At 38.5% G+C, this 15031-nt stretch overlaps 2 long non-coding RNA genes across 3 annotated transcripts; both read left to right on the top strand.

The window, feature by feature from the left end:
• The first annotated feature begins 13265 nt into the window (after positions 1-13265).
• On the top strand, positions 13266-13717 carry LOC149946605 (uncharacterized). Its single transcript, XR_016480276.1, has 3 exons — positions 13266-13407; positions 13473-13560; positions 13637-13717. It is a non-coding gene; the product is annotated as an uncharacterized LOC149946605 (long non-coding RNA).
• A 33-nt stretch (positions 13718-13750) lies between these two features.
• On the top strand, positions 13751-14959 carry LOC149946604 (uncharacterized). Of its 2 annotated transcripts, none has more exons than XR_016480532.1 (5): positions 13751-13997; positions 14078-14185; positions 14245-14361; positions 14422-14505; positions 14563-14959. It is a non-coding gene; the product is annotated as an uncharacterized LOC149946604 (long non-coding RNA). The 2 variants fall into 2 exon arrangements; XR_016480531.1 differs by having other exon boundaries at positions 14075-14185; positions 14563-14958.
• Positions 14960-15031: the final 72 nt, after the last annotated feature.

The raw sequence follows: 15031 nt of genomic DNA, 5'->3' as shown, positions 1-15031 counted from the left end.
CCTTGGGGTTGATATTAGGTAGGATCGGGGCTCATTTGCTTTTTCGCTGACCGTACCCTGCATTCTCATGTCCGTTATCCACACTACATCTCCTTTCTTAAGGACGGGTAAGTCTTTGGTATTATGGCGACGGTCGTAGTTCGACTTTTGCGTAGATTTCTGAGCGATTTCTTTAGCCACAACTACAGCTCGGGGTGGAACGGACGGAGTCAAATTGTCGGACAAAATAGGTACAGTCGTACGTAAACGCCGCCCCATTAATAATTCGGAGGGACTATATCCATTCGCTAACGGTGTTATTCGGTACGATAAGAGCGCAAGGTAGCTATCGTCGGACTTCTTTAATTGTTTCTTGACTATTTTAACGGCCGCTTCAACAAATCCTTTGCTCTGCGGAAATCTGGGACTAGACGTTATAGTGTCGAACCCATAAGTCTTTTCAAATTGTCGAAACTCCGACGTCATTGTTGGTTCGAATTGGGGTCCATTGTCGCTGCGAACGACTTCGGGAATACCATGGGTGGCGAAAATGGATTTGATACGGGTGATTACCGCATTTGCCTTAAGGTCTTGCAGCGGTCTGATTTCGAAATACCTTGAGTAGTAGTCGGTTACTACTATGTACCATTGTTTCTCAAGGTAGAACAAATCCATCGCAACTACTTGCCATGGTCTTTGCGGAAATTCCAATGGAATATGTGGTTCGTGGTGGTTTCGCGATTCTTTCACGCAACTTCGACATCGACGAACGGTTTCCTCTATGACCTTAGATATGCCCGGCCACCAAACAGCCGATTTCGCTCGTGCTCTGCACTTTGTTATTCCCTGGTGACCTTGATGAATTTGATCCAGTACTTCACTCTGTAACTTTTTGGGAATGATAATACGAGCGTCTTTCATTAGCAAACCGTCTTGTACTGTTATGTCGTAACGATACGGATAAAATGCTTGGCAGTCGGGAAGGACACGGTTTTTATTAGGCCAACCCTGTATAGCGTACTTGCATAGCTTCTGACATACAGTATCTTCAGATTGCGCTTTCCATAACTCTGCCAACCTAACATCAGTAGCTGGTATATTCGAAGTTATTAACTGAATATGCGCTTCTAATTCCTCCTCCAGCTCGTTGTCTCCTATAGTGTCCAACGGACTACGAGAGAGAGCGTCGACTGCAATCAGCTCTTTGCCTGGAGTGTAACGTACCACGTAGTTGTACCTCAGTAAACGAATCCGTAGCCTTTGGAGTCGAAGTGAGAGGTCGTCTAGATGTTTCGTTTGTAAAACAGCAAGCAATGGCTTGTGATCGATTTCCAACTCGATCTTCAGTCCAGTTACGTAATCTCTAAAGCGTTCACAAGCCCATACCAGAGCTAGAGCCTCTTTCTCTATTTGCGCATAGCGCGTTTCGGCTTCGGACAGCGTCTTCGATGCGCAGGCAACTACTCTAAGCTGTTGATTGGATTGTTCTTGCAATAAAAACGCTCCGATACCGTAGGACGAAGAATCCGCGGAGATAACGGTACGTTTATTAGGATCGTACACCGCCAATACTGGTTTACTGGTTAGCACTTTCTTAATTGTGTTGAAAGCTTCTTCTTGACTTTGACTCCATACCCACGCGTTCTTCGTACTCTGAAGGGCATTTAGTGGTTTGAGGATGTCTGACATTTTGGGTACGAGCTTCGCCAAATAGTTGGCCATTCCTAGAAAGCGTTTTAGCTCTGAAACGTCCTTGGGCCTTGGGAATTGCGAGATCGCTGTAACCTTCTCTTCGTCAGGATGAATTCCATCAGAATCGATCACGTGACCTAAAAACTTAATTCGACGAACTGAAAATTCACACTTCTCTCGATTTAGTGTTATACCAGCTTCTGTCAGTTTCTGTAGTACTCGTTTGAGTCATGCTCTTCTTGGGTACTTCCCCATATTAAAATGTCGTCCTGTAGACTTGTGGTGCCCTCGATCGACTCGATACAGGAACTTATAATACGTTGGAAATGTTCCGAGGCGGAGCTAAGTCCAAATGGTAAACGATTGAAGTAATACCTGCCAAACGCCGTTATGAACGTCGTAAAGTGCGCCGTCTCGGGTGATAAAGGAATTTTCCAGTAGCCGCTATTTGCATCTAACTTGGAAAAGAATTTAGCACCTGCTAATTGACCTAACATGTGGTCAATGGCTGCGAGTTGAAATCCTTCACGTTTGATGTGCGAATTTAATACCTTAAAATCGATGCATATTCTCAATTTCCCAGTTGGCTTCTTGACTAAAACAAGAGGTGCACACCAATCGGTTGGTACCTCTATCGGCGTAATGACTTTTTCTTTGACCATTCGGTCGAGTTCTTCTTTAGTCTCCTTCATCAGCGCTATAGGAACTCTTCTGGCTGTTGAAAGCGCGTAGGGTGTCGCATCGACATTTAATCTAATGGTGTACGGGTAGTGTGTTCTGCCTAAACCATTGAAAACATCTGGGTAATCTTGTAAAAGCTCGTTTGCGTTTTTCGAATGGACGTTATCTACTCTTGCAATTATTCTCAGCTTTTCACTGGCTTCTAAACTTAACAGTGGTGTCTCCAGCATTGGGACGATATACAAGTTGTCCGTTACTGTCTTGTTTGGTATTGAAATTCAACCTTTAACATGACTTTGCATTCCAGTTTCTTGTGACCAGGCCCGAATAGCTGTTTATTCGACCTTTCCAGGCGACTATTAAAATTTGACGATTTATAATTTTTTTCGGAAATTGTGTCGACTTTAAACTTAATCAATTGTCTGTCTACTCGAATAGTTACCATCCATTTCTTCTTAGCGTTATGAGAAATGGCACCTAAAAATGCTTCTGGGTCGTTAGGATTAGAGCTGGTAATTTCTTTTAATGTGGAATTGGTACCACATTTTCCATAATGACCTATTTTATTACACGCATAGCATTTCGCTTCGCTGGCTGGACATTTATCTCTCGGATGCGCCTTGAAATAGCCGCAACGTCTACATCGTTGTGAATATTTACTTTCTTTCTGAAATTCGGCATTCGTCTTTGCTTTGGCCGCATTGTGCTTGTGGTGTGATCTTGTCTCTTGAGGTTGAAATGGTCTTGACGAGTGTGATTTTGGTTTGGGTCTATTTGAGCTAACGCTATCTATGTTGCTACTCTTGTCTGGGTTCAACTCCATTTGTTGTAGCTTGACTTGTTCACTTTGCTTGGTGATAGTGATTGCTTTATCTAATGTAAGATCGTTGTTCAATTGCAAGCGCTCGGATAAGGCTTTGTCTCTTATCCCTACTACTATCCGATCACAGATCATCTCGTCGTGTAGATCACCATATTCACAATGTTTTGCCAGAGTGTGTAGTGAAGTTATATAAGCTTCCATGCTTTCCTCGAGAGTTGAATTTCGCCCTTTCGTACGTCCTATTGCGTTTGACAATGTAATGCCTTTCAAATTTATCCACGACGGTGTTAAAATTTCCTTCTTCTTCGGGGTTGAGGTTAAACGACTGGAAAATATCTTCCGCTTGCGGTCCCATAAAATATATAAGGGCATTTACCTGATCACTTTGATCACACTTGCTCAGACCTGAAGCCTGGCGATATCGCTCAAATCGACGCTTCCAATTTGTCCGTTCTCCCGGATTTAATAAGGCATCTGGGGCAGGAATTTGAAATGAAGCTGACGGAGGTGGCGGTATGTCGACATCTGACATGATGGGCGCAGCGTGATGAGACGAAGTTGCACGTGGACGCTATTGCGTAGAAACTAAGCCTTGGCATAAACGCCGGCAAACCATGACACGTTTCTTGACCTGTGCTTCGGAAATATCGTTTTACAGCCGTGAAAAATAGTCACTTTGACTTCTGACACCATGTGTAATAACGTGTTTTATTAAATACACTTGTTACGAAACATTAATTAAACTTTTAATTGACATCGAATATTTACACCTTCATACAAGTTAGTTAAGCGACATACTGCCAGAACCTGGTTTTTATTCCCCTGCTTCTAGAAAGTTGTCCCTTGTTAAATCGACCAGTCCGCCCTCTAGTGAGCTACGCTTTAGCTACTGTTAATAATATCACACAAAGCGAGAGAAGGCTGCAAGTTTGCAACTATCCAGAATGTGGTTTTCGGATTCATATTTTCGGAAAGGTAAATACAGCATTTCTTTGTTATTTTACGAGATGATTGATTAAATTTTGAATAATTGTTTTAACTTATCTTTATTATTAAAAAAATAGTTTACCGTATTTAGGGCTAGTTAGTAAGGCTTAGCCTTTGCTTTCTGATTCTGTCACTCTTGTAAGCTTATGTTATGCAATTATATGTTACATGGACTAATTAATGTAATTAGTCCATGTATGTTACCTAGCTAGCTCATATCCAAAAGTTAAATTTTTCTTCACTGTTTGTTTGGGAATTTTACATTGGTCGCATAATACTTAGATTATAGTAGGTTTTCAGTTTGCTTCTGTTAAAATTAGATGTACTTTTGTTTAGAGAAACTGTCTTTGCTAAAGTATATTCTTGCTGGCTCTGAGGTCTACATTTAGCGTTGAAATAATACACAATGTATATACTAATTTAAAGTATTAAATATAATTTATTATACGTTTGATTCGCTCGCGTTCTACATGTCGAGCAGTCTCATCGGTGTCGTGTTTTCTTTTCAAAGCATTGATACTGGTCTTGTGGCAGTCAATATGAACTTAAATTGAAGTGACCCATTATTCCGACTTTCCCATCATTTTCTCTCACAAAACCTTCACAATTGCTTCATTTTCAAGCGATTTATTGCAGAAATAACAAGAGTTAGCTGGGTGTTAAATTTTAAACGGGGTTATGAAGAGCGGCCGACGTAAAATTGTAAGACGCGTTTCAGGTACAACGTTGAAACTTGGAGAATAGAACTTATCTGGAGGGGAAAATACGATACCTCTAGCACGGGCGGTATGTACCCAACCTCGGGACAGGGGGAAATTAGAGGGGATGAATATTTCGGTCGGACTTACGTTTTAAGTATCACCTAGGGGCCATAGTGGCGGAAAAAAATATTAAATTGAAGTCTGCTATTTTCTCTAGCTAGGCTGAGAGAGTTATAAGTTGTAACGGTTTTCAACTTTTTAAACGTTCATGGTTAATTATGGGGAAATATTGCTGCTATGAAAAATGTAAAAGTGATTCTAGATATCACAAGAATATAATCTTTTATCCTGTACCAAAGCCAGGAGAAAATAATATTAATTTAGAACTAACCCAAAAATGGGTTTCAAGTATCAACCGAGATACAATAACATTATGTTTGCAATTTGCACTTCGTTGGTAAGCAAGGTCCTACGCAAGAAAATACATATCCATATCCATATACATATACAGAGGATTCTACAAACGATTCAGATATTGTACTACCAGCTTTGTTTGAACTAAAAGTAAACAAAAGTGGAAGTAAATGTTACTCAACTATGCCAATCATTCATCCATCGCAACAAGTAAGAAACACTTCTCCGTAAACTTTAAACAAAATTAAACTATGTCAGAGGTAAAAATGGGTATTTTTTAAAATTTTCTTTCAGGATCATGCTTCTATTGATTAATGCTAGCCTAAAAATGGAAAGAAGTTTTAAATCTTTAGCTTTAGTTATTTAATAGTTGGAAAAATTACTTTTAAATTTTCACTGAGGTATGTGCAGTGGCGTAGCTGATGGTCCGCGGGGCCCGCGGTGCGGGGGGGCCTCGTGCTTCGGGAAGGGCCTCGAGCTTCGGAGGGGGCCCCGCTAACCATAAAATAATTAAAAAGGGGGGCCTCATAGAGATTTTGGCGGGGGGGCCTCTGAGTTCTCAGCTACGCCACTGGGTATGTGATATCTATATTTCCCATTTGTTCCAAAGCACTTTTAATCAGAATGTCAGAATGTTGGTATGATTTTACTATGAGTGTCGCCCCCCCCTAGATGGCGTTTATTGTTTCTCAATTTCCTGGAAAATGAAAATTCAGGGTACAAACGGGTACTCGACGAGAGTACCAATATTTTAGACTTGATTTTGTTAATATTTATATTATTAGTACCTCAATAATTTGGTTTTTGGCGTTTTGAGCACGTAGAGCACGTGATGCACGTGCAATTGTTTGATCATTTGCTAGATTTTAGGCCAAAGTAGACGAATATTGGGAGATATCGTTGGTCTCATTGGTTTTTGACCTACAAAATCGATTTCGACTATGGTGCCTTATGGTTCTGCGGGAATTAACAATCGCTGGGCAAAATCCAATATTAACTCATCCAAGGATAGTAAATTTGTGGCACAATATTTATCAGAGTATTGTTACTTATCCATGTTTGGTAATAACCAAGATTGCAAATGGCTTTCACTTAGAGATAAATTTCTTTCTCAAATATGATATAAGTATATTAAATTAAAATAATGTTTTCTATTGTTCCCCAACCCAACGCAACCCAACCTATCCTAACCTAACCAGAGGCCCAGAGCCCAAGGTTCGTAAAATACTGCGTATAATAAGGTTGGCTTGTAGAGCCGGTTCTGGGAACGAGAGATCGGCGCGCAAAAAAAGGGAGGCAAACAACCGGTGTTTCCCCTTTCATGACGTCAGTGGATGCCACTGCCGAATAAACGAGCCTTCGCGTAGTCGGGTTATATTTTGGGGTACCACAACAAAATCGGCGAGTGGCGTGTAGCCGAAGTTGGGATTTTACCCATTCGGACCGTCTATTATACGCAGTATTTTACGAACCTTGCGGACCGTCGGACGATGGCTTGTCATCATGGCTAACCAATTTATAATTCAAACGCAGGTAAAAATAATTTTTTTTTAAATTTTAATGTAGTAAATAGCTTCGAGTATTATATAGGTTATAGTGGTAATTTGCAAGCTTAGTGATTTTATTGAATAATCTGTTGTAAATTAATATTAGTTATTGCCGAGTCTTAACTTTGAAGCCTTAATTTGACTTGATTATTTTGAATTTAGAGACCACGTTTCGCCATTGATTTAGGATAATGCCAGGTCAACGCTGCTCAGTTTCTGGGTGTAGTAATTTTTTTACTGGAAGTAGGGGTAAGAATGTGTCATACCATCGATTTCCATCCGAAATAAATATCCGACAGAAATGGATAAAGGCATGTGGATCTTTACGAGACAACCTAAATTTAAAATGTGCCAGGATATGTTCAGAGAATTTCATCGAACAAGACTTCCACTCATTCTCCTATTAAAAAAAACCCAAAGTTAACGAACCTCACAAATTGTGTAATATTAAGACCAAGTTAAATGTCTAAAGAAATATTTACCTCACCCCCAAAAAATAGTAAACATGTACAAAATGATAACTATTCGCCCAAAACAAACAATAAAACTAAAGAGAATGGCGAAAAAAAATTGTCCCCACAAGAGGAAGGTGGCATGGAATATTTAGCTGGTTGGGTGGCAAAAAAATTTGTGGAGAAATACCCCAATATTGATCTGAAATGTTCTTCAAACACTCTAAACGACCACTCGTATACCATTCCTTCATGGGTTACTCAATTAAGTTATGGTGGTTTGGTAATTCCGTCCAATACATTCTTAAACGATGTCAATAATTTTGAAAAAATGTTTATCTCCTATCACAAAGAGGCTACAAATTCTAAGTTAATTAGTATAAGTAAAGAAAAGGGTGTTGTAAAAAATTTTACCGATAAAATTTGCCAATTATTTACTCAATATCCAAGAGAAATAATTTTCACGTACATTAAAATGAGAACACTCATCAGGATAAAGTTTATAAATATTGCAAGAATCACAAGAAAGGAAACGTGATCAAAAAATGAAAAAGCTCACCAAGTAATAATCTAATGTTAAAAATGAAAGATTAAGACTTGTAAAATACATGAATTTTTTTCTCTTAAATGTATTTAACCAAAAACATTTTAACAAGGTTGTCTTATATGACCTTTTCCTTTTTTTTCATTTAATTAGTTGCCAAAAATAATCTAGTGAATAATAACATAGTGAAAAAGTATTTGTGATATTTTAAAATTAATGTTAAAATATTTTTAAAAATGTATGACTTTGATTAAGACCGTTAAAATTAAAAGAATTTTGAATAAATTTTCCAACATTTAATACTTCATTAAAATAGTAATAAATCAAAACAAATAACACGCTTTTAACATTAAAAGCATGTTACTTCCGATTAAAGTTATATACTCGCATATTTAGTCTTATAAAGACAGATATAGTTTGGAGCTAAGTAAGACGGCTAGAATTTTTTGCGAACGCGAGGTACCTCTAAGATTTGGCATCCATCTACGTCATTGGCGACCGAGCTTAGAGGCTTTCGTCAATATCCAACAGAGAGAAAAACCGTTACTACGAATAATCCCCCCTTGCCCAGAGACGGTGCATAGTTTCGTGGGATAATGTGTTATATATAAAAGAGAACAAGCCGCAGAACGATAAAGCACCATAGTCGAAATCGATTTTTTAGGTCAAAAACCTATGAAACCTACGATATATCCCAATATTCGTCTACTTTGGTCTTAAATCTAAGAAATGCTTTAAAAAACACATGAAAAATCCGTTTACATTTTAAACACTCTATAATATAATAAAAAAACTCATTAGTTTTGTCTACATATAATAATTGTATCTTCCTCAAATATGTATATATTGCTTATAATTGGGAAGGCTTTGACATTTGGGGCTTTTCGAATTGGCGCGCGGAAAGAGGCGAGAATTCGAAAAGCACGCGTTTTGAAATTGTAAAAAGGTAGTCTTTATTAAAATATAGAACCGAACGGATTAGTTTTATTTCACTCCTAAACCTTACTAAGCCTAATATCAGGAAAACATGACATTGGCGACGGAGATGGGATCTTCTAGCAGCGAATAATCGTGAACCACTTTACATTTAACGATGGCGTTTCCACCACCTAATATACCACCATTTGCCGTTCAAGAATCTCGGGAAGATGTCGGGTTTCGTTGGAAGAAATGGCTCAACCGGTTTGACGTATTTTTGGACGCATTCGCTATCACTGATCCTCATAGGAAAAAATCTATGCTATTGTACTACGCTGGACAAGAAGTTCACGATATTTACGACACACTCCAGTTAGCCGGCCACCCAGTGGCACAAGTTCAACAAGCCGCCGCGGCCGTTGCTCCTCAACTCGATGAATACGCTACAGCAGCAATCGTACTCAATAACTACTTTTTACCGCGAAGAAATTCTGTAGTGGAGGAATTCAAATTCCGCCAAGCGACTCAATTACAAAATGAGTCCATTGATGAGTATACTGTGCGACTCCGAACTCTCGCAGCTTCCTGTGAATTTCACGACTCGAATAAGGAAATTCTGGGACACCTTGTTAAAACATGCACGTCCGCGTCGCTTCGACGAAGGCATTACGCGAGCCAGCGCTCACATTGGACGAATTCCTTACCATAGCACAATCATACGAACTGGCCGAGGAACAAGCGCATCTCATTGAAACTAAAGAATACTTTACTACAAACGCTCTCAGTGCTCAAGCTACAACTTCATACTTACTTCCACAGCGTGTTACACCACAACTACACCAATCAGATCCACTGCTAACGTACCAAGTAAACAACCAACTCCATTCCAACCAACCGCAACTACATCAAGCAACTCGACAACCAACTACATACCAGGAAACTCGCCCACTACAACAACTACAATCAAATGAACTCCATTATCCCTCATCAACAAATCCTTCCATGCCATATCAACAAGCCACATTTTTCCAACCTAACAATCGTCCATTCCAACCTATGCAACAACAAAACCGCCGAACAGTGACTTCTCGACAGCCACCGATTGGTCTCAACAATAGGCTTCCATTCACGGGTATTTGCTACAACTGTGGCGGTACATTTCCACACCCACAGGGGAAAAACACTTGCCCAGCACGAAATGACACTTGTTCATGGTGTGGTAGATTCGGCCATGTTGAACAAATGTGTCGATCTAAGGCACATGAAGGTGATTCACAATTTCCAGCAGCAGCCATTACTGTCGATGAGTCGCGGGACGATACGGGAGAATATGACGACGTACAAAACGACTATGACGTGTCATATATTTGCACACTGATTACTTCTGGGGAAACTGCAGTCGACGCCTCTCGTGACAACCATAAATTGGAGACTACAAACCGAAATAGTATGATGACAATTTTCGATATCGGCGGATGGCAGATTACTGCCCTTCAAGACTCAGGTGCGTGCGTCAATATCTTAGACTACAAACATACTCGCCACTTCAACCCAGACCGGAGCTTGACCCTTCATCCGTCAAAGTGCTCCCATACGCTTCTCAAGAACCTTTGCCGTTAATTGGGAAGTTCACGACTGACATTAATTTCAACGAATACTCCATTTCCGAATCCTTCCATGTACTACACCCTAGTAAAACTGCGTACAACATAATCGGCGCACCAACTCTAAAGAAATTAAATTTACTACCACGGGTGAATTCCCTACGTCCACCCAACGAGGAGAGCTCTGGTGAAATCGTACATACGTACCCAAGTCTTTTCAACGGCATAGGCAAACTTAAAAATTTTCCAGCGCATTTACATGTCAATCCATCGATGCCTCCAATTGCCATTCACCACCAAAGAATACCTTTCCATCGACGACCACAAGTAAAAAAATAAATAAACTTTCGCGCAACCACCCACTCAACAACAGGGAAATCACCTGCATTTTTGTTCTTTAACCGCGACATTAACACGCGCCTCCCAGAAGTACTATGTGAGTCACCACACGATGTGGAAGTAAGAGAACAAGACAATTTAAAGAAACCCTTAATGGAAGAAAACGCTGATAGACGACATAATTCTCACGCCCACGAAATTAAAATAGGTGATAAAGTATTACCGAAATTGATTCAAAGGACTAACTTTGATCCCTTATTTGATCCCAACCCTTGGGAAGTTATTGGCGTCAAGGGTGCGGATATATTAATTCGAAGCAAACAGGGAAAGACACTGCATAGGAACAGTTCAACGATCACATTACTTAAGACGGGCGACAAATTCATTTCACAGCGGGACATATACGAAAACGATTACGATGATGCCAAACCGAGACGACATCAAGTACAAGGGGAAACCAACATATTGAACCAAACAGGTTCCCAGGGACGACACAACGCTAGTCCCATAAATTCGACTCCGATTGGACCACCTGATACTCAAGCTAGACTTACGCCCTTAGTCCCTCGAAGCAAGTACCGGAACTTACGAGAAAACGCAAACCCCCTAAAAGATACACCAATAATTGAAAAAAAAACCCCTATATATTCATTCTACATACTTGTATTTATTGTATACGGACGTTTTTGCATATATTGCTTATAATTGGGAAGGCTTTGACATTTGGGGCTTTTCGAATTCTCGCCTCTTTCCGCGCGGAAAGAGGCGAGAATTCGAAAAGCACGCGTTTTGAAATTGTAAAAAGGTAGTCTTTATTAAAATATAGAACCGAACGGATTAGTTTTATTTCACTCCTAAACCTTGCTAAGCCTAATATCAGGAAAACATGACAATAGCTTCGTGGGATAATGTGTTATATATAAAAGAGAACAAGCCGCAGAACGATAAAGCACCATAGTCGAAATCGATTTTTTAGGTCAAAAACCTATGAAACCTACGATATATCCCAATATTCGTCTACTTTGGTCTTAAATCTAAGAAATGCTTTAAAAAACACATGAAAAATCCGTTTAAATTTTAAACACTCTATAATATAATAAAAAAACTCATTAGTTTTGTTACATATAATAATTGTATCTTCGTGTACCCTACGGAATATCAAAATGTATTAATATGACCAAATTGCGCCCTCTACTGGTGTTAACACTCATAGTAAAATCTTACCAGAATGTTGCCTAAAAAGGTATTTTGTTTGGACTTTTTAGGATTGTTCTTTTGTTGCTCTATAACATTAAAGAAATTAGGTAGGTTAAGATTTATATCTATACTTGGGCCCAACGATTTTATAAATTTACGGAAATTACTAATTACCTGGGCATTTTCTCTTGGAAACACAGGAGTAATTGTGTTCTTCATAAACCACCTTTACATAAATTTGTTCTATCATTTTTTTTCTCCAAGCACGTGTTTTTCTTTATCGGTCAAGGTCATAGGTTAGGAGAACGAAAAAAATTTAGTTTAAAATTCCGATAAAAGGTGGCAGCACTAAACTGACGTCCGACCGCCTCCGTCCTGGACTTCCGGGCTAGGGTACCGAAACTTTTCCCCTCCAGATAAGTTCTATTCTCCAAGGTTGAAACAGCAAATACGACACACCGATTGCTCGTATGTAAAATGTTCATAGAACATTTTTTGTAGGAAATAGCCGGGCCCTAATGTTCGTAATTGGGTTTATAGCCGTACATACAATACTAACGTATATATTCGCGATAAACCATTACTGTGCACCGGTTTCCCCATAACCATTGCGCGTAAAACAACTATTTCTAACAGTAACATGTGAAAAGATGTTTTTTTTTGAGTAATTACTCTTAAAATATTTAATTACGCAATTTTGAACCATTCTTCATTTTTTATTAAAAAAAAACTAGCTTTCTACAATTTGAAGAAAAAAGAAACGTTTTCTAGTGCATTCTTAGCGATTGGAAATTATGGTAAAAAGAAAACTATTTCTAACACTAACCTGTGAAAAGATATGTTTTCTTTTGTGTATTTATTCCTACACGATTTAATTACGCAATTTTGAGCCATTCTTCCACTTTAATTAAACATAAGTCGCTTTAAAGACGTCAAAAAATACCGCGTTAGCGACGAGCTAAAGTCGGCCATTTAATCTTAGGCGAAATAGAGTGTTAGTTCACCAGTGCGGCGACGATGGCGTAACTTTCGTTGCCAGCCAAACATAGACATAGGAACTATACTTATACCTAGACAAACTGCTGGATCTACGAAATTGAGGCCGGTTTTGAGCAATGGCGCTTTCTTATGCGTGATATGGACAAAATTACGTGGCGCCGCCTACGGCGTCTACGCGCGGCTAACTATACCTAGGCTATAGCCTTTACTATACTAACAAAAGTAAGTCAGCTGTAAGATTTAAACAAAGGAAGTATGGAGGAATGTACCAATAAATTTCCAAATTATATAATGAAATGTGAGTAAATATTAATGATATTTATCTGTTAATGTAATACTTATGAATATATTAGTTTCAATATTAATATAAATAATAGCAGAAATACATGATAATAGGAATAAAAAATAAACAGTGTCTGAGTATTTGGCAATCAAAGGATGTAAAAGGGAGGTATAATTGTGGAAGGGATTCTACACACACTAATAAAGGATTAAAGAACTCTTATTGCCCTTGAAAAAGTATTAGCTTGGTGAGTCTTTTTCGAATAGCTTCTTTCTTCATTTGATTGTTTATGTCTCTGCTTATTTTCCTCAGCCTTATGTTAACGTATATTTCGATAATCTTTTTCATCAAAACATTAACGTGGTGTTGTGATCCAAGTTCGTCATCAAACATGTGTTCAGTAAGAGTTGGAAAAATATTGTCCGTTACTAACTGGTGCAGAACCAAACATTCTATTTTTAAGTCAATGTTTTTAGCCACAGTTTGAATTGATCCAAAGTATCTCACTGCCTTCTCGGTCAAGCTACAAATCTTGAGAACACTAGCTTTAAAAGGAGAAGAAGTTTGGTTGGATTCCCCTTTACATAGCTATGACTTGATAGTGAGGAATGCCTTTCGTCTAAAGCGTGTAAACATGTTTCGGATTTTAATTCTTTTTGTAATTTCTTTACAACAAAACCAGCCATATAACGGATTATGTTTTCTCGTAAGATGTTGGATGTTGATGTTTCATCAGTAAGAAACATAATAAAGTCATCCATTTCTTCCTCTAGAGATTCTTCTTTAATAACTCGTAAGTTCGTTGGTTGGAACTGGCACCATGCACAAATTTGGAACGTGAGTGTTGTCCAAAGCAATTAAGTGGCCACTTTTTTGATTTTCAATTTTAGTAACCAACGTGTTTTTGTATGCAGCAGTGAAGTTTCTACAAGTAGGATTGTTGTTCCAACCTCCTCGCTGACGAATTGTGTTAAAAACTTAAAATATAACTCTAAATGGTCCTGCGAAAGTTTTTAAGTTAAAAGGTACCTTAAAAAATAAACAATTGTTTGCAAAATCTGGTATTTTAAAAAATATACTTCAGTGGTCCATCAGGGGGAACAATGTACTTCTCTCCAATGTCCAAAACACTGTGAATTGTGACACCAAAACCAATAATGGCTGTCTTTCTTTGGCTTTAAAAAATCAAGTTGCCTTCCAGGTCTGTTAAATTGAATAGAAGTTCTTTAGTCTTCATTATGTAACATTTGGTTATTTCAAGGTTGGAAAGCCGAATTGGTGCCTTGTAACCTTTAGCCCATGGATTTCGAGAGTTCAATACCTCAAACAAACAAGGGACAGTGAGGTAAGATACGGTGTCAAAATTGTGGAGAAAAGTTGCTTAAAAATTGTTTTTTTGTAGATACCGATCAATTTTTGATATAAATTTAGATGTTGGCCCGCTTCCTTGAAACACTGGATCACCAGCCTCTTTCAAAAATTCTATGCTTTTTGCCACAGAACTGCTAACTGTTTGTGCGGCCAAGTTGACTTTCATTTTTTGAGTTTTAAACTGTATATGAAATTTTGATAATTTGTTAGCCAACGTTAATCCTTCATATTCTTGATACCTCTGAAGGATGGCAATATATGCCCATTCGAATTTCTAAATATTTACATTAAATGTTGTTCAATTTCCTTGATAACTTTTTAAGGTGAATGTTAGATCACTTTTTCCCCTCGCAAAAACCGAAGGAATTGAGTCTTCCTTAAGAATTTTCCGCGTGAGATCTTTCGCGTTTTTGCCAATATGATAATCTGATTCTTTAAAGTGTTTTCCACAAACAAAGTGATACTTTCCGGGTATTAAGTTCAATCGATTTATTGCCTTA

This window comes from Leiobunum rupestre, chromosome 4 (assembly GCF_980474605.1).
Source record: "Leiobunum rupestre chromosome 4, qqLeiRupe1.1.hap1, whole genome shotgun sequence".
NCBI classification, from domain to species: Eukaryota; Metazoa; Arthropoda; class Arachnida; order Opiliones; family Sclerosomatidae; genus Leiobunum; species Leiobunum rupestre.
The sequence above is the reverse complement of the archived record's forward strand: the minus strand, read 5'-3'. Positions and strand labels throughout refer to the sequence as shown.